Genomic DNA, 22,198 nt, shown 5'->3' with positions numbered 1-22,198 from the left:
AGGAAAAATTGATAGTACCTTGTTCATCAAAACTAAGGAAGATGATATACTTTTAATTCAAATCTATGTAGATAACATAATATTTGGTGCCACTAATGAATATCTATGTAAAAAATTTGCAAAATGTATGCAAAATGAATTTGAAATGAGCATGATGGGGAAATTAAATTATTTTCTTGGGCTTCAAATCAAACAAGCAAAGAATGAGACTTTTATAAGTCAATCCAAATACATAAGAGAAATGATACAAAAATTTGGTATGGAAAATAGTAAATCCATAGGAACACCTATGAGTACTTTTATTAGCCTAGACAAAGATGAAAAGGGAAAACTTGTAGACACAAAGAATTATAGAGGTATGATTGGAAGTCTACTATATCTAATAGCCAGTAGACCCGACATAATGTTTAGTGTGTGTATGTGTGCACATTTTCAATCAGCACCTAAGGAATCACACCAAATAGTTGTTAATAGAATCCTTAGATACTTAATAGGCACTATGGACTTAGGACTATGGTACCCTAAGGACACTGGTTTTGAAATGATCAGTTATTCAAATGTGGACTATGCCGGATATGAAATAGATAAAAAAAGTACAAGTGGCACATGCCACTTCTTAGGAAGATATTTAGTCTCTTGGTTCTCTAAGAAACAAAACTCAGTGGCTTTGTTAACTGCTGAGGTTGAATATGTAGCAGCCGGGAGTTGTTGTGCGCAAACACTATACATGAAACAACAATTAAGGGATTTCAATTTGAAATACACAACTATACCAATTAAGTGTGATAATACGAGTGCGATAAACATGTCTAAAAATCCTATTTCACACTCAAAAACCAAGCATATTGACATAAGACATCACTTCCTAAAAGATCATGTTAAAAAAGAAGATATCATTTTAGAATTCATCAATACAAATGATCAATGGGCTGATATCTTTACTAAAACACTCTCAGAAGATAGATTTATAACCATTAGAAGAGAGTTTGGTCTACTACATAGTAGAGAAACTAACTAAAAGGACAAAGCTTAAAGAAAAATCTATAATCAGTCAACTAACTCTAATGTCGGTCGACTGACTGGAGCAGTTTTTTTTTTTAAACAGAGGCCAGTCAGCCAACTGACCCTGAGGTTAGTCGACTGACTGTGGTAATTTTTCTTGGACCAGAGAGCAGTCAGTCAACTGACCTTAAGGTCAACCGACTGATTGATAGAGCAACCCTAGACTTGTTTATACAACTCAAGCCATTTGAGTGGTCAGTCAACTGACCTAGGGTTTGTCTCTTTATGTGCTCTAAGTTTGTTTTTGCGTGTACTTTGATATGTTGTGTGACACAACACTCAGTTTGGTTGCTTTCTTTTCCCTTGTTTCTTGAATAATAGACTTTATGCTTACGTATGCTACATATGTATATCTTGAAATTGGTGTCTTGAAAAACTGAGCATAATGTTATTAAGCATAATTTGGAAACATGAATTTTGACATGCTTGATTAATTCTTGAACATGTATGCTTATGATGAATCACATGAATAAATGAAAAATTGGCATCTGTGAGAAGCGCATGACATGACATCAACATTTGTATCTAAAGAAATATATTGGTAATCATGAATATATCAATTGGAATTTGAGGAATGCAGCATAATTATGAGCATGTAATGATATTGGCATGATATAAGTATTTGATATTAGCATCCACACGCACATACATGACATGTATCCATATTTTAAGCAATATTTTTCTAAGCAAATATGAATGTTGGACAACATATGCCTGATTGTCAATTCAAAGATGTCATAACATATATGCAATATGAATGAAAAATATGAAATATGCATGAATATTTGAGTATTGAACCACACTAGATATACTATATTGAAACATAATGAGAAGTGTGTTCATATGAACTTTTTTTTTTTTTTTCTCTTTTTGATTGATGTCAAAAGGGGGAGTAGTATTGAGCAAAAATTGAGCTTGAGATTAAACGAACATAAGATATGTATCAAAAGAAAGAGGGAGAAATATTTGATGATCTTGAACGTGAATGATGTAATGAGCATGATATTGTATTGAAATTGGTCTTGAAACTACAAATATGTTAAAATGATGCTTACTGTAAGGGGAGTCCTTTTAAGGCTTACTCAAATTTTTGCTCCTTATTTGTCATCATCAAAAAAGGGGAGATTGTTGGCCTTACTGGGCTTTTCAATATTTTTTTGATGATAACAAAATGAAGGATGCTTTAATATGTGTTGTTGAGTGGTTCTATTTCAGGTTTAAGTAAAAGGACACTCACGGTTAATCATGGAAGTAAGTTTGAGATCAATGTCAATCAGGTGAAAGCTTCTCAGTATATTGAAGCAATGAACGACAAATGAAGAGCTTAAAGGCCAAGCAGATCTTGAAGTAAAAAGTGAACCTCAAGAGGCTGCAAAACTTAGTGATTAGGGAGATCATGCTTAGAAGGATATTTGTAAGTACTTCAAAGTCATTACTATTTAGATATGTGAAGCTCCTTAAAATATAAAGACTTAGAGACCAACACTTGAAAAACTCTTGAAAATGTTTTTGAAAAGTTATAATTAAGTTTTTCAAGTAAACTAGATTTTAAATAAATCAAAAAATAGAAAATATTTGAAAAAGAGGACTGCCCAGCCGACTGACTCGTTAAACTAAAAGTATCCAGCCGACTGACAGTACCCAGCCGACTGACCATATTTGAATGTGGTTTAGTTAGCCGACTGAGAGGAAACCTTTAGTAAAGTAAAATGTCCAGCCGACTGACTCAATGAACTGAAAATGCCCAGCCAACTGACTATTTTGAACGTGGTTCAGTTAATCGATTGAAAATTTATTAGAATTAATTTTTTGAGAGACAGAATGGTGTCAACTGTCTGTCCAGCCGACTAACTAGTGTAAAAAAAATGACCTAGTCGAGTGGGTCAGTCGACTGCCTCTGCGGGGAATTTTAAAATTCAAACCTACGGGAAGATTTTCAAAATTAATTCTTTGATTTAATACAATATTTTTTTCTCTACTAGACTGCGTTTATTTTTTGCCACTTTGAAGGATGGGGCATAGATGTGGTTTAATTCATTGAGACCTCACTTTATCACTAATTGGGCTGATATAGAGCGTGATTTTTTGCATATGTTTAGTCCTTCATAGAAAACTCAATTTTTCCAGGAACAAATTATTCAGTTTGTGTAGTTGGGTGACGATACGTTTCAGGCTTGGTGGGAGCGATTCAAGGATCTGCTAAGTACTTGTCCACATCACGGGTTTGAATCATGAAAGTTAGTTAATTGTTTTTATACTGCTCTTACCACTTATTGCAAACACTTTGTCCAGACCATGAGCAATGGATAAACCTTCAGTGAGGATTCGGATCATGTACTATCATTCTTTGATTACCCTACTGAAAGTGTCCTACAGTGGAATATACGATACAATCAGGCACTCATGACAATACACCCTATCAGCACAATCAGTGGTGGAGATGCATATGAGCCAACATACTACCTAGACACTCTTCCGCCTTAATATCAACCACAAAAGATCCCTCAGAGCGGTGCGCCGTTAGGACTTTTTGATGATAGCATGACATAGATGGCGAATATGCTTCAGCAGTTCATGCAAATTCAAGTCAGTCATTATGATGAATTATGCGACACCTTTAATGTGATGAGCACGCATTTGGACATCTTAGAAAAAGAGCAATTGCCCGTGGAAACTCAACCTAGTCCTCAAGAATACCAGCAACAACAAAAACAAGTACATAATGTTTCTTTTGAGACAGCGAAGGCCGCCATCACTTTGAGAAGTGGGAAAGAAGTTTCCTAACCCGAGAATTTCATCGCCAAACAACCAGTTGTCTCGGCACCGAGAGTTACAGCTAAAACAAATGAAGTCAAAAAGAAACCAAAGGAAGCAGGCCTAGAAGTGAAGTAGCCATTTAATGAGGAGGCTGATACTAATAAGGAGTACCAACCTATGGTACCTCATCCTCAGAGCTTGGCAACTGTGGAATGGTCACTCCCAACTGAATTAAATGTCAAGGAGCCCAATGCTGAAGCAGACCCCTGCAGTGGTAAGATGTTTGGTACCTCGATAAAGATGGTGAGTAGAATGGTGAATGTTTAATTTTCGAGGAACTAGGTAAAACTTTTAATGCTAATGCTTCTGAAGAACTAAAGGTAATTGTTCGAATAGCTTTTTCTCAAACACCAGTTCGTAAAGAAGTAAATTTCCTAAAAAATATGCTGAATAAAGACGCTTTTTTGTTAAAACAAGAAGGTCGATTTGCACATGTATTGTCTGGTATTTTGACGAGTATTAATTCATTTAAGGCTAAATTTCGTGTAGGTATGAAGACTGATTCATTGTGACGGCTCAAATTTGGAGACCTGCTAGTTCAATTTATATACCTGCACCCACCAGACGAAATTCCTCTAGAGCCTCCGCCAGACAACTGTGATGTTTTTTTTTCCATTCTTTTCATTTTGTTTTACCTTATTTTTTTTTATTTAATTTTTAGGTCCGTTTTCTTGTAGTTTAGTTTTCATTTTCCATTACTTCTCTACCCAGGTACGCCTTATTTCTCCCGTACACAGTTTTTCTATTTTCCTTATACTTTCACATTGAGAACAATGTTCAATTTTAGTTTTTTTGGGGGGGGGGGGTTGGGGTGAGCATTTGCATGTGACACTGTACACGTATACTTGTTGGGTTTATATATTAATATGAAAAAAATAATAAAAAAAAGGAGAAAAGAAAGGAAGAGTAGTGAGGAATTACACTAAATTATGCCATGATTAACACTGACTCATACCCTTCACATACTTGCATATAACCTAAGAATTACACACTTAAGTCATTTAGGTGTAGTTTCTCTTTATATGAATTTGTAACTCCATGAAGAATTGATTCCTAGTACACTTGTGTTAATCTGGCTATATAATTTCTTGTATTTACATGACATATCACAAGGTTGAATAGACATAGTCACATGATTCATTGCATTTAGGGTTCCCTATGAGCACTGAGAGAGCACCCATGGTGACTATGACACCTTGTGAGATATCCTTGAGCTATTTATCATCTTTTTGAGTGTTAACATCAAATCAGAGTTCATGGAACTCAGTTCTCTTTCCTTCTGGACGATTCTTTGTACACTAGTCTCTGTTTTTGATTTGCTAGCCTAGAGGTGACACCTAGTGGGGAGATAGAAACCTAGGTCTTGTAGCCTACTCAAGATGTGAAGGCTGAGCCACCCCTAAAAATAAACTTAGTTCATGGACTACTGTTCAAGCTTAATTCCCATTGATTGTATGAAGATAACAAAAGAAGTCTAGTGACTATCCTAATTAATCAAGAAAAGACAAAAAAATGAACAAGGAGTAGAAGAAAGAATAAGAAATAGAAATGCACATGAAATGAAAAGCTAATGCCTGCTCCACAGAAATACCACAAAAAAAAAGTCAAAGACACAACACATGTTTTCCATGTATAAAGATTATTCAACCGTTTAATGTTTCAGATGTATTCACGTCAAGTTTGTGAATAAGTTGATCTAGGGTGGTCTCGGTTGGATATGGCGAGTAGGTGAGAAGATGTTAGGGTGAAGGACCTGACACCTCATAAATAGGCTAGATCCTTCTCAGACTAGTCCACTTTATATACTTAGCCTTTGTTCCTTCCAATATATGGAATGTTTGATTGCGACACTCCTCCTCACATATGACGAGTGAAACCATTCCTTTTTAGTATTCTTGAGGGCATACTAGTTAGGCCAAGTCAAAGCGACCGTTCTGTAAGTGTCCACCGGTATCTTAGATGTAATGAGTCACACACACATCACACATACCTCAAGATTTTATCTGTTTATACTTAAACTTATATAACCACATTAACTCTAAATTGTACTGCCGGTTAACTTTATATGAGTGTACTGCTCTTAATTTTTATATAAACGATGAAACTTGTATGAGTGACGTGCTTCGAAGTTGTGTGCATTGAATATGAACGAGCTTGTGTGAAATTTAGTAATATTCTTGTATGTGAAACGATATGATTGTGTTGCATGGGAATTAATTACATGTTTTCTGGAGTTAGTAATTCTTAATACAACCTTGAAATTCATTTACGTTATTTGCTAGAGACTAGCAAAATGTTAGTTGGGGGGTGTGATTACGCGCTTAAACTGCGTAATTATGTATTTTAATCCAAACATTAGGCCTTATATTTTTAATTAAATTCCTAATTACTATCAATATTTTAACAAAGTGTCCTATTTATAATCTCTGGGTTTTATTAAGCAATTTATGAATTTTTGATTTTTTTGTTGCAGGAAAATTATTAGGAGCTAAAACCCGCACTAGTTTGTAATTCATGCGTAACTTTTTTGTCCAAACTCTGATCTAGACAATTCAAAATCCTAAAGAAATATGAAAAGATTACCTACAAATTTCGTGTTTTGAGTTTTGAGAGAAATGGACTATAGCAGAGTCAAAACGGGGATCAAATAAAAAGAAGAAGAAAGAAAAAAAAAATAAAGAATAAAAAAGCATAGAATTGATGTGACCCGACCATGCAGCCCAATCGGGTTGCCTGTCCGCTGGGTTATAGGGCAGGCCCTCCCCCTCCCTATTTATTTATTTTTTCTCGTATTCTAGAAGCGCACCCGCTCTCCTTTTCTCCTTCTTCCTATCTTCTCCCCCTCCTCTCTTTTTCTCTTCTCTTTTCCTTTTCTTCTGCACTTTCTTTTCTTTCTCCTCAGCTTTGCCTTCTCTCTTACACAATCCTGAGCCCCTGTTTCACTTTCCCTCTTGGCTCTCTCTCTCTTACTCTCCCCTCTTCCCTCGACCTCCCTCGACCTGCCTCTCCCCTTGTTCCTCTCTGTTGCACCAGCTAGCCCGTGAGAACCATCTGCTGCACAGCCACCCATAGCACAACTGGCTGCCAAGATCCCGACCAGCCAACCACCCCGAAGTCACTACTGCGCTGCTAAGCACCTGCGAGAACCTCCAGTTCCAGCCACCTTCCAAAGAGCCAGTCGAGAAGACCAATCAGGCCACCATTCCAAGGCTGCTCCACCACCTTGCTAGCCACAAGCACCTGAACCAGCCAGCCACCTGCTCCAAACAAACCATCTGAGAGTTCCACAGGCCCTGCTTCAGTTGCTGCAACCATACGAGAAGGCTAGAACCAGATCCATGACCAGCTGATGCTCCTCCCAGAAGTTGTTGCTGCCTGCTTTCTTCGCTACCACTGCTACACAAGCCACCACTAGCCACCATGAGACCAAGCTTCATCTACTCCAAGCCATCCAAAAGCTGCTGCACATCCACACCCAAGGACCATCTCTCTCTCTCTCTCTCTCTCTCTCTCTCTCTCTCTCTCTCTATTTCTTTCAAGATAATACTTGTTTAATTATTAGTGTTACTTTTGTGTTATTTACAAGTATCCATTATAATATTTAATCTTTTTTTATTGGGCTATTATTATTAAAGTAAGTTTTTTTTTTTTATTATTCAAAGTTATTGTTGGAATTCTTGGTTGGGTTATTTTGGATTATTAAGTTTAGTTGTTTTATTTTTATTTTACTTAAAATCTTTAGTTGAATTTAATTATTTTGTTGGGATATTTTTCTCATCAAGTTTAGTTGTTTTTATTCAATATTAATGTTGGAATTAATTTTGGTTTGGATTAATATTTGTTGGGTTAGGTTTAATTTTTTAGCTGGTGTTTAGTTGATGATTTTGTAGTTGAATACTTAAATTGGTTAATAAAGTTTTGATTTTTAGGCTTTTGTTCAGAATTTTCATACACAGTATTTATTTATTGTCTAAATAGGATTTGATTACTATCATTCGTTTCTTATTATTTTATGTGTATTAGGTTCTTAATTTGTGTTTTAATTTTAGGTTCTTAAGTTATGTTTTAATTAAGTCACAAAAAGCTCAAAAATCCCTGGAAACTGAATCTGAATTATGTTCGGTAAATTTTTCTTTTTTTCTTTTTTATTTTCGATTGGAAATACGTAAAATTTGAGATTAAATCGCATTTCCTGAGGAGACGATCTAGCCTTTGGGCTGAATATTACACGACGCAATTCCTATACTTGAGATAGCTTCTGAGCTGCTCATTTTTCGAGTGAGTCAGGTTATAAAAATTTTCTTTTAATACCTTTTATGAATTGTTAACCTCTTGATGTTTTAACAATCACACAACAAAGTTTTATTTACTTATTCAATCCACAAACCAAAACACAACAAAAGTAATGAAAAACTTAAATAACCAATCGACAACTTAAAGTAAACAACCAAAGATATCAAACCAAGATGAAGTATGCAACTCTTTAGCACTTTTAGCTTTTGGAACCCTATGAATGTATGAGTTTGTTTTCAAGCCCTGTATTAAATGAAATTTTTTTGCACATCTCTTAACAAAGATTTCCACAAACGATTAAATAATGTACTCTCTTTTGGGTTTCCGCAAAAGTTTAATCATAATTTACTTTCTTTTTATTGACTTTTTTAGTCCTATTTCGTTTTTGATAATGACAAATACAAGATATTTAATGTTTGCCGAGATTGTGTATAGGATCAAATTTGCAATATCATATGGTGCACATGGACTTGAAGTGATTTGAAGACAAAGTATTTAAATTGTTATAATCTTTATTTTAAGTCTTTCCGGTTTGTAATATTTATTTACTTAGACAAGGTCTGTAATAATCTGCATATCATGCATATAGGAACTATAAGCTCAAAGGCCTTAGAACAACCCTACCTCCCTACATATCACCTGGAAATCAAATGACCTTAGGTCCACCGATGCCAGGTTTTTTAGGCTAACTTAAAATGCCTAGACCTTAGAAAAGATCTTAGGTCCTTGCATTATCACTTAGGATAGTCTCCAAATTGACATATACTATCAGGGGAAACAATTGAAGTAAAATAGGACTTAGAGGGATAACTAAGTGAGGCTTCAGGTGACCGAACTATTGTGCTCAAAATATTTCGAGTAATCGAACCATTGACCAGTCAGAGTGTTGACTTGGTTTCGGGTGACCAAACCAAAAGGACCGTAGCATCCCCTGTAGTGACCTGGAAAAAAAAATGATAAAATAAATCAAAAAAATGGATTTTTGGCTGGAGAAGGAGAAAACCGGCGGCGATTTTCTAAAAGAGCTAGAAAACCGGTGACGATTTTGGAAAGTTATCGCGGCTAGGTAAAGGTAAAACGGTAAATTAAGGGGCCAGTTAATAGAAAACCAGTGACGATTTTATGAGAAGCATAGAAAATCGGTGACGATTTTCTGGCTAGTGCTAAAATTTGTAAAGAATCGAGAGCTTCACTTTGTTAAAACCAAATTTACTCTCTCTCTCTCTCTCTCTCTCTCTCTCTCTCTCTCTCTCTCTCTCTCTCTCTTCAGAAACCCATGACCCCTCTCCCTTCTCTCTACAAATTTTGCTCTATTATGCTTCATTTCAATGATCAAGAACCACCATAGGGTTCCTGGGAAGATTCTCTACAACGTAGGCGGAGTAGAATTTTAGTTTGGTGTTTTAGGGCAAACTGAGGTAAGGGTGTTAATTAGGTGTTTATGGTTAGCTTATTAAATTTATTAAAGATATAAGGGTAGATGTGAATGTATTTCTGAGGTTAAATTGAAAAATTAAGATTTTGAAAATTCAGGGTTGGTGTATATTCCGCAGGCAGATTAAGGAAATTATGGGCGTCTTCTAGAACCCTGGTAAATGATAAATAGTTTATAAATTTAGGAAATGTGAGTATGGAAATTATTCTAGAAATTCAGTTGATTAACAGGGAAATATGTATGTGTATAGTTTCAAGATTTTGGTATTATGGACACCGTGGGCGTGAGTTAGAAATTAGCAGACGAGCTTAATAGCCAAGTAAGGGAAATCTGTTATGCTAGGAATTTTAAAAATTTTATCAATAATATATATGTGTTTTAGGGTAAATTCTACAGAGCATAAATTATCTTCGTTATCAGAAAATACAGATTTTAGTACAAGGATTTTTTTATTTAGTTGTGTGGCATGAGTTAATATCAAAATAGTTCAGAATTTATACAGTTTTTCAGAATATCATGATTTACAGTATTTTTGCACAGAAATATACTTTACTAAATTTTATAGAATTATGAATTACAATGTATATACAGACAGATATTTTACAGTATTTGCAGAATACCATGATTTCCAGAATTTCAAAACCATAACACTTAGATATTACAGTTTATTCAGTTCAGATATTACAGTTATTTCAGTCAGATATTACAATTTTTTCATATCAGATTTACAATGTTATGGTTATTTTGGAATCATGATAAAACAGTAAGATAAGTATATATACTAGTATTATATAATATCAGACCCTGATGAATTATTTCAGTCAATAGAGACGGTACCGTTGCTATTTCAGATTAGTGTGCAACCACATATCTCATATTGTATGTGGATTTTAGTCAACCGTGCCTTGGAGGGATTACAAGCTCCCCAGTATTCGGGGTTGAGGTGATTGGTTTGACGGTGAGGAGATTAGTTACCACGCTTGGAGGGATTGCAGGCTCCCTAGTATTCTAGGTTGAGGAGGCCGGTCTGGTGATTGATAGAGTTATAGTTGACTTACCCTAGTGGGCCAACCAGTGTTAAGTCCTGCCTATGGACCACACAACCCTGTCATGAGGGGTTAAATCAAGATATACAATTTTCCAGGGTAGTTTTCATAGATATATATATATAGGATAACAACAGATATATTATAATACTAAAAGTATGATTAAATATAAAGCTCAGATATTATAGGTGTATTCTAAACCACCTAGGTGTGAGTTATACTGTGTATTATTTTACAAGCTATCTCAGCTTTAGTTATTTATCAGTAAATTATTTATGTAAACTTAGTTGCCACACATTGGTAATAACATATTTCTTCTTATTGAGAGTTGTCTCATCCTAGTAATTTAACATTTTCCAGGTGATCGAAGAGTTCATATACATTGCACTGTCTATAGGGTAAGTGTCTTCAGGTGGGGGGGAATGTATTTTTTAATAGCATTTAGGGGTTTTTGGTTGTTGTTACTGGGAATATGGGTAGTGGTGTATTTATGTTTTGAAGGTAACGTTGAATTCTGGTATTGTGTATATGGTTGTACAATAATATGTTTTCCGCTATGTAGGTTTTTTTTTTTTTTTTTTTTTTTTTTTTTTCCAGCAGTCGTTATTGGGGTATCAAAGTAAATGATTATCAGTCTATATATATATATATATATATATATATATATATATATATATATATATATATATATGTATGTATGTATACAAAACGGTATGAATTTTGAGGTCGTTATATCCCCGGTCAACCGAACCACAATTCTGAATTTTCCCACCAACTCGATAGCCCGAACTTTACGTTCAAAAATGCCTCGGTTTACCAAACACATGAGTTCAGTAATTCAAACTCTAGACCAGGCGATTGAACCTAAGAAAGAATAGAAATCGCCTTCGGTCAGGAAATCGAACCCACACGCAGGCACCCAAACTTCAAAAATCAACTTTTTCTATTGTGTCTGTTCAGGCGACTGAACCATGGGTCAGGTGCCCGAAACTCTCGGGTTGTTTTAATTTTTACCAAGGTTATTTTAAGTTAAATAGGGTTAATTTTCTTAAACCATTTTAAATCAATTGCGCAATGGATATAATTTTAACCTATTCTATGTATAGGGGTTCATTTACTTGGATTAGGAAATAATTAGCAAATAGATTAAGCAAAAATCCTCTAAAATTTCCTAAGTCCTATTTCCATATACAAACCCCACACACTCATATACTACCATTCTTTTGAAAAATCAAAGCTTTGTGAGTGTTTATTCATTGCTCTATTGTGCTAAGAACCCTCGTTTGTGTATCACATATTTGATTTTGATTGAGGGTTAAGCAAAGATTTTTCCCCTTGAGTCTTTGGTTGGGAAAAATCTTATAGCTAAGTGAGTCTTTGCATTATTATTGCAAGACTCATTGGGCTTGTATTTTTGTCTGTGCAAAAATATTTTTACAAACTCATATTTGAATATCTCCTTGTGCTTTGATATTGATAAAATTATTTTTAAGATATTCTAAATTCCTATTGGTTCAAATCTTTGAAACCCTTAACTGTGATTGAGATTTTATCTTTACATAGTTTCAAACATTAGCTTGTTGATACACTATTGTGGTTGAATTGAGATAATCATTATTCCGAGTGTTATTACACACATATTTGCACTGAGCTTATAGTTCTTACATTATTCGTGTGCATTGATTAATATTGGTACAAATCTTCTTAGTTGAGAAGTATATATTTTGTACCCATCTTGTATTGTAATTGATTGTATTCCAGGCGTGGGTCTGAAGAGGGAGACTTGCCCTGGTAAAAGTCCCAGATTGGCTTGGACTTCGTTAGGAAATCTAGGTGTACCATCCTGGTAGGGTGTAGTTGTAGGTTGAGGTCAACCCCATTAATTGACCTGATTGTATACGGTGCCGCTCCACCCTGTGAATGTTGTTCATGATTTAATTTCTACATATCATTATCTGCGCAATTAGTATATGTTTAGAAAGACCCGAGGTTGTGTATTACTAATATTTGGTTAAACCTAGGAAGAAGTTTTTAAAATTCCAATTCACCCCCCTCTTGGGAATACACCAATTCCAACATTTTATTAATAGTTTTCTTTTTAATCTCAGTTTTTGTTCTTAGCTACCTACACTTTGCATACACACAGCACAATGTATATAGATGCTGAAAATAAAGAGTAGGGAAAGAGAGACACCGAGACTTTTATGAGGTTTGGTTTATTCCCAACCTACATCCTCGCCTTTGGCCAATACCACCAAAGGATTCCAATAGAGTACTCCTTTTTGAGTGGAGCAAACCATTTACAAGCGATACCCATGCTCAATCACTCCTTCACTAGGATAAAGCAATACCTCTCCAAGCGACACCCCTCACTTAGTACAACGATCCAACAACCTGGAACCGTCAAAGAACTGCAAAAGACAAGAAACAAGATGGTGTACAAAGACACTCTCAGACAACTAATTGGTACAATTCAAAAGTACTTAATATACTTCAATATCTTAATATCAAAGGAAATAGAATGAAGCTCAAGAATAAATTCACTAAGTTCCTTCTTCAGATGAGAATCAGTAATTGGAACTCAGAGTATGATGTTTTAGCACTTTAGGTTTTTCAGCAATTCAGTTGTGCAAAGAATTGAATAAGAGAGAGCAGCAAGATAACAAGATGGCTTTCAGCTTATAAATAGATTTTTCAATTCTTGGGGTAATTTGATTTGCAAGACCATGTATTTATAGGCTTCTAAAAGTAATTTCGTGTTGCCTACTTGGAGTATCTTCCAAGTTTTTAGAAAATTTGGGGCACAAGAAACCTTTATTTGGATTTTAAAACATTTAAAAAAATAGTCGTTAAACAGTGTTCAATAAAGTGAAGTGTCGGGTTTAGTCTTTTGAAGTACCTTAAAATACTTAAAATTTTAGTCTAGACACAGGGTCAAATGACTGAATTGAGGGTTCAGTCTTCTGAGGGTGTACTGCCTCTTCTGTATTTTAATAGAAAAATATTTAGTAGACTAAACAAATTCATTAGTTTTCAGAAGATATTCTATAGTAGATTGAAGTAAAACTTCAGTCTTCTGAGGTAACTCTTCAGTCTTCTGGCAGTCAACCTCAGTCATCTGGGCAAACCATTTCATGTTTTTTTTTTTTATCAGTTTTAGTTTTCGAAAACATTTTTGCTCTCTTACTTTGATTTCTCATAAAACATTTTTTTGGGGTTTTAAATAAGGTCTCTGAGTCAATGAATAACCCTAGAAGAGTTTCAAAATATTTTATAAGATATTTAAATATGAAGTACTCACAACAATGGTCTTAAAGTCTAAAACTCTAATCTTCAAGCCTTTGCAATATATTTTGCTTTATGTCCCATTTGACTTAAGCTTGAGTTGGCTTTAAGTTTTCACTTGCACATTACTCACGTTGGTGTTGCTTGAGCTTCTTTTGGATCATTATACATATGAATGTATCGTTTTGAGTCCTTAGTAATCTTGAGTTTTCCATTGATTTTCTTTTGACCTTTGGCTTTCTTGAAATATCATCATTCTAACAAACACATAGTAAATCATCTTTTATTTGTTATCATAAAAACAAGATTAAAAAGCCATGTTAGGCCAACATGATTAATTTACTAGACTTTGAGGAAACATATGCTTCCATGGCTAGGATGGAAGTCATTCGTATGTTACTTGCATATGACACTTTTAAGAACTTTAAACTGTATCAAATGGATATTAAAAGCGCCTTTTTGAATGACTATATAAATGAGGAAGTCTATGTAGAACAACCACCAGGTTTTGAAAACCATAAATATCCTAATCATGTATATCGACTGTCTGAAGTCTTGTATAGATTTTAAACTAGCTCCTAGAGCTTGGTATGAGAGGCTTAGTAGTTTTCTTCTAGAAAATGGATTTACCAAAGGCAAAATTCATACTACACTTTTCATTAAATCTAAAAATGATCATATGTTCCTTGTACAAATAAATGTTGATGATGTTATCTTTGGAGCTACAAATGATGAACTATGTAGAGAGTTTGCCAAATGCATGCAAAATGAATTTGAAATGAGGATGATGGGTGAACTAAGTTTCTTCCTAAGACTCCAGATTAAACAAGCCAAACATAGGACTTTCATATGCCAATCAAAATATGTTAAGGACTTGCTCAAAAAATTTAATATGGAAGACTGTAAAATTTCAAGAACTCCTATGAGCTCTTCCACTAAACTTGACAGAGATGAGCAAGGCATTCCTGTTGATGTCAAACTTTATCATGGCTTGATTGGTAGTCTCTTGTATCTTACACCTAGTAGGCCTCACATTATGTTTAGTGTTTGTATGTATGTTAGATTTTAGGCTGCACTAAAGGAGTCTCATTTGTTAGCAATTAAAAGCATACTTAGGTACTTTGTTTGGACTATTGAGTTAGGATTGTGGTACCCTAAGCATAAGTCATTTAAGAATTTTAGTTACACAGATGATGACTTTGTTAGTTGTAAAGTAGATCGTAAGAGCACTAGTAGCACTTGTCATTACTTAGGACAATCTCTGGTTTCTTGGTTCTCTAAAAAATAGAACTTTGTTGCCTTATCCATTGTCAAAACTGAATATATTGCGGATGGAAGTTGTTGTGCTCAAACGCTTTATATGAAGCAACAACTTATGGACTTTGGGTTGCACTATGATACGGTTCCAATCAAATTTGATAACACTAGTGCAACCAATATATCAAAGAATCTCATCTCACATTCATGAATCAAGCACATTGAAATTAGACATCATTTCATTCATGATCATGTGCAAAAGGGGGACGTGGCACTTGAGTTTGTGTGCACAATTGAACAGTGAGCTGACATATTCACAAAATCCCTTCAGGAGGATAGATTGATGCAGATTAGACATGAGTTAGGTCTAATGCATAGTAAAGATGCTACCTAGAAATATGATAGAGTTCACAAACTGAGGGGGAACTATTTAACTTAGAAAAACTATGGTTCTGAAAATTTAAGTCTATCCTTGTTATACTTCATACTTTTTGAGATTACTTGTGTTATTCATTTTGCACTACTTGATTATTCTATCTCTTAGATGTTGACAGTTATACTTATATTAAGTGTTTTAATCCATACCGAACTGTTTGAATTGATTGTTGTGGATTATTGTAAACTTCAAATCAATCTGTTCCTTGATATTCAATTTTTTTTGGGAAATGCTCCACTTTCAAACGGCATGCTACTGAAATTTCTAAAAAATTCCTTTTCCAAAACCATATCTTTGCATTTGAATGACTATTATCCATTGCTTTCCTATAAGCTTTTATCTTTTCTACCTTAGCCCTTTTGCTAATGCCAGAAGGGGGAGAAGTAGGAAAAATTGGGTAAACAATTTGATTGTATGTCTTCCTCTCTTTATATGCTTGAGCTTTAAAATTCCTTTATGCATATTCTCAAGGGAAGCCTTTCATGGCTATAACCCACTTTTGCATGAAGTATTTGTCAACATCAAAAAGGGGGAGAATACTGACCTTATAGGTCATAACCCGTTTTGATAATGACAAATATCTATGTATCTAATCTACACTCAGAGTTTGTGTGCAAGATCTCTCTACACATAAAATGGAAAAGAATCATATCACTTGGTGGCGTATGGTGACTCAAAGGAAAATGAAGACCAAATTGTTTATATTTGTATTTTATAATTTATTCATTCGGGTATGTAATAATAATCAAAGGTTTGTAATAACTAATGCACTGCTTGCATGGCAGGACTATAAGCTCAAAGACCTTAGATCGATCTTAGGTCCCTACACATCACTTGCACAAATCCCCTCTATCTTACAAATCATAACTATGCAAACAGGGGTAAACTATACTCGAACACAAGACAAATTTTTAAGTTTGAAAGGGCTTTGGCCGAGCGAACTCAGTGTGTTAAAAACGCCTCGATCGACCGAACTGACAAGAAGTCAACTTGTTGACTTCGCTCGATCAACAGTTCAGTTTTTGAACTTATCTTCCACAGTATACCGAACCTGAACATGTTTGACCCCCAACAACTTAGTCGACCGAACTTCTAGTTCATTTGTGATTGACTCGATCGAACCATATGTATAGCAGAGTGAATTTCAGATATAGTTGACCGAACCTCGAATGTTTTCAAAATCTCCTTGAATACTATCGACCATATTCGTAGTTCAAAATCTTCATGGTCAACCAAACTTGACAATTAGGTCAACCAAACCATGAATACGGTCGACCAAAACTCTCAGGTTGCTATATTTTTAACAGCGGTAACTGAGGTTAATTAAGGGTAAATTGGATTAAAAGATTATTAAACAATTTTAATATTTCCCTCTATGTCCCAATGGTCAATTTTTTTGGTAGAGGCTAATATATACCCTCATTTGCAAAGATTAAGAATTAATTCTTGATTAAGAAAATTTATCTCTGAAATTCTTTGAGCTACACATTCTTAAATATTTCTTGTGCTTGAATTTCTAGAAATATTTTAAAGATATTTGATTATACTTTTGAAATCTTTTAAACCCTATTTGTGGTTGATATATTTATATATATTGTTTCAAAGATATTATCATAACACACTCTCAAATTTTGATTGCCACACTGACATTATCTTGAGAGTTGAAATATTGTCTTCATTGAACTTATAAATCTTATCATTTTGAAGTGCATTGGTTATACTGATACAAATCTGCTTATTGGAGAAGTACGTATTTTTGTACACGAAAGTTGTATTGCGTATTAATTGTATTCCAAGTGTGGCTTGAGGGGGCGTTAATCTAGCCTAGAAGGATTGTATTTAAAGATTGAGGTCAGCCCTAGTAATTTTACCTGGTTGTAACTGGTGCCGCTCCACTCGTTAAGTGAGTGGTAATGGAATCCTTAGACTTGTGAGCCGAGGCGGGGACGTAAGCACATTTGCCGAACCTCAATAACATACCTGGTGTCATCTTTACTTTAGTCGCTTTACTATATTGTGCATGCTTGGTTGATTTACTTGTGCAAATTTAATTATAGTTGTATTTATTGGTTTATTTCATATTTGCTCTAGATTGATCTTAAGTTTGTGATATACTGATGCTGGCTAATTGACTTAGGAAAGAAAATTTTTAAATATCCAATTTACCCCGTCTTGGGATTACAGTAACATCAATAAAAAGCTTGAGTGAGAGTATATGCTTTCAAATATAATAAATGCCCATAAATAAATCCTCTCTTTCAATAAAATGATTTTCAAAGGAATGAGAAAGGGAGAAGGGAGAGTTTAACAATTTACCGCAAAGAAATTTTGCAATGAAAAATAATGTGGGGAAACTTTGATTAAAAGAATACTTAAAAATATTTGAGAGAGCTTTGAAAATAATCAAAATTTTTTAATTGAAGTTATGAATAGGCTATTTATAGACATTTCCAAAATCTGACCGTTAAGGGACATAGTGGGTATTTTGAAATTGTTTAATAAAAAAGCTAATGATGATTTAGTGCTGAAATTAAGTCAAACCTGAGAGGTTTGTTCGAGTGAACAAGGCGCCAATTGACTGAGCCAAGGGAAATTATCAAATGGTCGATACTCGGTTAACTGTCGCTTTGGACGGTCAGCTGAAAATCGCTCGTCGATTGACCGAGCACATTTTGCTCTTCGTTCATCAGCCGGCCGAGCCCTAAAAAATGGCTAGATAACGAACTTGGGTTGACCGAGCAAAGATCCGGTTGACTGGCCAAAAAGTAAACTCAGATTTTATAGGTCATTAGTTGACTGAGGAAGATATAGTTCAAAAGTGTTCATTCGACTGATGGTCGGTCGACAGAGCGAAATAGGGTATCTATGGGTCGGTCGATTGAGCACCTTGAGATATTTAGTTTTAGCCTTCATTTGATTTTTAAAAACCCTTATATGATTTTAGTATTTTTGGAAAATGGTTTTTCATGAAAGGTTAGGTCCCAATGGTCAATTTATGGTCATCTGAGCTTTTCATCCGCATCATGCATGAGATGCATTTTTATAGACCAATTCTAAATGCATTACAAATAAAATAAACATGTATTCTTCTTTGCTCTTCATTCTTCATGGAATACGCCAGGTGTAAAAACCCCAAAAAGAGATATAAAAGATTAGTAGATTGATTTCCAAAAAAAAAACAACAAAAAATAATTAATTAAAATTTATTTTTATTTTATTAATAAAATATTTTATTAATATTAATAAAATATATTATTATTATTATTATTATTATTATTATTATTATTATTATTATTATTATATTAATATCAGGTGACTCCAATTATAATTCACGCCCCCACCCCCCCATATTCTTCTTCTTCTTCTTCTTCATTTCATTTCTTTTCTTTTCTTTTCACGCGTAGCCTCTGCAATCTCTCTCTCTCTCTCTCTCTCTCTCTCTCTCTCTCTCCCTCTCTCCTCGATTTCATGACGAATTTTCGTTCGATCGAAAATCCGAAGATACCACTAGACTCCATTCGCCGCTGCCATCATTTCTACTGGAGCGAATCGGTGGTAGGAGCGGCGTAGGTGTATTCCCTAGGGTAAGCTATTTTCCCCTTTTCCTTTAATTTCTTTCAAAATATAAGCCCAATCAATGAACGGACACCATCACAAGAATCTAGGGATGATTCTCTACAAGTCTAACAGGACAGAATTCTCATGGGGGTGTCGAGCTAAAACCCCAAATTTAGGGTATGGAGGTTATTAAGGGACTTATTTTTAATTAATTAGCATTAATTTAGAAATACTAAAATATTAAGCATCTGAGGTTGAAGTAGGATTTTTGGAATTCAAGGCTCGGGTGAGTGCCGCGGGTGTAATTTCGGGACCTGCAGGAAAAATTCAGAAAATTAAGTGGGGATGTTAAATAATAGTTTAAATATTAATTTGAGATATATGGAGCCTAGGAAAGGCTAGATGAGTATTATTTTGGAGAAATAGATTAATTAATCTGGGGAAAATGTAATTTGAAGGAGTTAAATTTCTGGCGCCAAGGACATAGGATTTGGGTTATAATGAATTTCTCAGTAGTCAGGTAAGGGAATAAACTAATGTAGTTATTTTCCATGCAAATTATTATTAATTATGAGTAAATTTATTTTTAGAAAAACATATTCTATATTGTTTATTATGAATGAAATGTGCGATTGGGAAAATACTGCTATGATGATTAAAATATATATGTATGTATGAGATGCTGAAAAATCACAATTTTAGAATATGAGGTATGACTTTTAACAGCATATGCGTGGCATGAATATTATTTTATGTGAAATGTATTATGATGTGAAAGATTTTACGAACAAAGCATGGTTTCAGGTATTATGAAAAGATGAGTTATGTTGTGATGATTTTGACGATTATATGATAAATGATTTATTTTCAGAATATATATACGTGAAGCGATTTTGGCATGAGACCATGTATTTATGTTATCGGCACGAGGCTGTATTTATGTTATCGGCACGAGGCCGTATTTATGTTATCGGCCCAAGGCCGTATTTATGTTATCGGAATGAGGCCGTGTTTATGTTATCGACATGAGGTTGTATTTATGATATCGGCGCAAGGCCATATTTATGCATGATTTCGGCACGAGGCCGTAATTACTATATTTTCGGCACGAGACCGTAATGATGTTATATATATTATCATGTATTATATGTTATCACAACCAGGATGTTAGTTTAGTTCAGTTCAAGGGCTCGGTACCATAGCTATATTGTAGATCAGATATCTATGTCAGATTAGTGCTAACCATCCCACGAGGGGATGGGAGATGGATAGTCGATGTGGCTTTCAGTAGAGTGTGGACGTCCACCTGGTAGTCCGGACCAGGGTGTTGCGGGCTCATCGTACTTACAGACACCAGCTAGCTATTCATCCTGGGTTTGTTTTCAGTATTATCTGTATAACAGATGTTTTATATATGATATGACTTACTAGAAAATATGAAAGCATATGATTATTTAGTATGATATGATGAACGTTTATGAAATCTGAAATGTACTGTATACGTATAATTGCATTAAGTAGTCATGTTGCCACACTACTGTATTTAGTTTATTTTCCTTACTGAGAAGTGTCTCACCCCTAAACTTAATTAATTTTTCAGGAGCCCCTGAGGGACCGGCGGGTCAGGGCCGCCGTTGAGTTAGTGAGACTACCCTGTGAGAAGGGTAAGATTTTGTAATAGGATCAGAGTTATTTTGTGTTTGACCTTAGAGATATTTTGATGTATATGAGGATGTATAGAAGTACAGTTTTATAATGTTATAGAAAGCTCTGGTATTATGTTTTATGATTGGACAATTTGAGATTTTATGTTTACTGCTGCTAGGTTTTCCGCTGTGTTTGACAGGTGTCCCCGCTACCCACGGGTTCGGGTTGACCATTTGTTCTATTATGTGACATTTTATATTAAGAAATTGAGGGACATTACATTTGGTATCTGAGCCTAGGATACTAGGTTCTGTAGACTCTAGAGTGCTGGAGTAATAATACTAGAGTATAGGTTAAGGGGATTTGAGGTCTTCTTTTGTAGTCTAGATGCAGGACTTCCGTGGTGGTTTGTGTGATTTTCCTGGGGTGACAATTTCAGAAAATTCATGTTAAACTATCATCGGGTTGGGTATCTAGGTTGCAGGATTGAGCTTGCAATTAAGATCAGGAGAGATGAATCAATTACAAGAAAATAGTATAAGAGTTGAGTGATATGTATAGAGATTGAGGTTTTGAGTTAAGTTACATGTTTTTCAGGATGGACCTTGGTGGCAATAGTGCCCACGCCAGTGGGAATGAGGGGGCTGGACCCTCGGGTGCTGCGAGTAGTGATTCAAATGTTGTTTTACGCAACGTAGCACAACAAGTGATGGCAGAGATTGCCAGGAGTTCGAAAGAACAGGGTGGTTCATCTACAGGCCACGGTAGTTCAATCAAGAAGTTTATTAAGATGAGTCCTCCGGCTTTCTCAGGAGGGACAGATCCTGCAGTTGCTGAAAACTGGGTGCAGGAGATAGAGAAAATATTTGCAGTACTACAGTGTTTAGTGGAGCAGAGAGTGTTGTTTGCCACTTATAAATTGACTGGAGAGCCCGAGAGATGGTGGTCGGCGGTGAGATTATTAGAGCAGCAGAGGACTGTACCTGTGAAGATGACATGGGAGCGATTTAAAGAAATATTCTTTGACAGGTACTTTCCAGCCTCGTTTAGGGAGGCTGAGATTGAGGAGTTCCTAAATTTGAAGCAGGGACAGTTGTCAGTACAGCAGTATGCGGCGAGGTTCATCGAGCTATCTCGCTTCTCCCCGTACATTATTCCAGATGAGGTGAAGAAGGTATGACAGTTTGAAAGAGGCTTGAGGAGAGAAATATACAAGCAGGTATCAATTCTGAAGTTGCAGGATTTTGCTGAGCTAGTGGATAGAGCCACTATAGTAGAGATTGGAGAGCAATTGGAGGTTGAGGAGCAGAGGCAGAAGAAGAGGTCTACACCTTATGGTTCCCAGCAAGGAGTTGACCGTGA

The sequence above is a fragment of the Malania oleifera genome, chromosome 2 (genome assembly GCF_029873635.1).
Source record: "Malania oleifera isolate guangnan ecotype guangnan chromosome 2, ASM2987363v1, whole genome shotgun sequence".
NCBI lineage: Eukaryota > Viridiplantae > Streptophyta > Magnoliopsida > Santalales > Ximeniaceae > Malania > Malania oleifera.
This window is presented reverse-complemented; position numbering follows the sequence as displayed.